We start from the raw sequence: 2,064 nt of genomic DNA, 5'->3' as shown, positions 1-2,064 counted from the left end.
TTACGTAATTCTTTAAATGAATCATACATTTTGCTCTCCATTCCAGATCAACTTCCTACTGGGTTTTAAGAATTGTTGGGTTTGGTTACCTTAGTCATTGAAAGAAAGACACTGTACTTATAGGCTGTTTATGATTATTGTTAGTTAATGCATAAATGAATATATCAACCTTACCTATTATTTAATGCATGGGGCAGTCATATATTTGATGTAAGACATTCATAGATGATGGGAATCACATTAAAGACATTTCGTCAAGGTAGGTTGTGAATAGTTAAGTGTTACATGTTGACACGCAACTGCATAATTTAATTTGACGTTACAAATTAACCAAATAAAACATCCATCAAAGTTTAAATGTAGCCAAAAATACAATGTTTCAATCTATTATTTTGCAGCAAATTTGCAGAACTCCAATTTTCCCGTCTGCATGGATAACATGTAATTAGTTTGTGCCTCAAACTTTAATAGTAAAGTGAGTTATGATTCAATTTATTTAACTTACAGTTTCTTCATTTCTGCCTTTTTGTCAATCTAGGTGATTCCTCTAGCTCATACTTGATCGAACTCTTCCTCTTCCGTGTGCGAGACCTATTTGTAGACTTACCTGTTGGAGGGCTAGTGAAATTTACTAAAACTTGTTGTGAATCCAATTCCTAAAATGAAGTTAAAATACATTGCACATTAATTTTTTGACACAAATATTTCCTGGAATGCAGAAAATGTGGATGTTCCTTACCTGTATTACAGTATTTGTTGACAACTGTTCCACCTGTGGGCTTTTTGGTTCGTTCGGATCATGACTACGTGTTACCTCTTCCGGAGGACCAATTCTCTTTGCATCAAAAACATTTGATTGTTCTTTAATATTTTCTTCTGATGGGCATAGAGTAATGGTGAATTGTTTTCCTTGCAGTTCTTTCAGAATCAGTGGAAAAAGCTTTTCATTACCCGCCTATAAAATTAAGAAATGGAGGAATTGTAAGTACTAATCCAAAAATTTTAAATTAACTCTTACTTAGTTAGTTAATATATTTTCTCTGTAAGATACAAATCTTATAATCTTAGTTAGTTATTAAGAAATTTTAGATTTAATAATGCTTTCATCATTCCAGTATTTCAGGCAATAGCTTCTTGAGGCTCTGCATTGTATTGAAGGTTTATGCTTTCAGACTCTTAACAATATTTAGGCATTGATAATATTTCCTCTGATAAATGGTAAAATAGAGCAATATGTCATTAAAAGATACCTCACTCATTTCGTTTTCCAGCTCGTAAACATCCATCTCTATCATTTTACGTACTTCATCATCGGGGAAGATTATTGTCACAAATCCGGTTTCATCAGCACATATTGTACAAACCTTGTACCTGTGGTAATTGTACTTCAATTATCATCCCTTGTCATTAAAGACTAATCAAATTACATCTAAATAACAGTGTATTAATCAATTGGGTAAATATATATAGGAAATCACCTCTTATCTGGATAGGGTAGGTTTCTTGGGCATTCACTACATTTCCATCTTCCTTCTGTTAACACCACCTCCTTGTCGCATTTGACATGATAAATCTCATACCAATTACATTGGTCGTCAACCTTTTTAACTGTTACACAACAAAGTATATTCTTCTGCAAAATTTAAGTTTAATATGTTAACTATAACATTAACTCTGTACTATATCTGTTTTAAAAAAAATTGAAATGAAACTTACATTAAGATAATCATCATTAAGAGTTTTAAGCTGCTTAACCGTGTAAATAGTATCATCAATTTGTTCTTTTTTAAAAATAGCCTTCAACCTAATAAGAAAAAAAATTAAATAATTGAAATTATTCATGTTAAACAAAGTATTACATTCTCTAAAATGTTACACCTCTGTTTCATTTACTGTACCTTTTTAACAGCAGCTGAGAACTGAAGTGTTTTGGATTAATGTAGTATCTTGTGGCAGGATAATTGGTTAGGTATATCTCTTTTGTTGCTGTAATAGGCACATGTTAAAGAATGATCTGAGGTGTAATGTAATGCACTAATTAATTGTTCTACCTTCATACTTATT

Source organism: Apium graveolens, chromosome 4 (assembly GCF_009905375.1).
Source record: "Apium graveolens cultivar Ventura chromosome 4, ASM990537v1, whole genome shotgun sequence".
NCBI lineage: Eukaryota > Viridiplantae > Streptophyta > Magnoliopsida > Apiales > Apiaceae > Apium > Apium graveolens.
Note: the sequence above shows the minus strand (reverse complement) of the source record.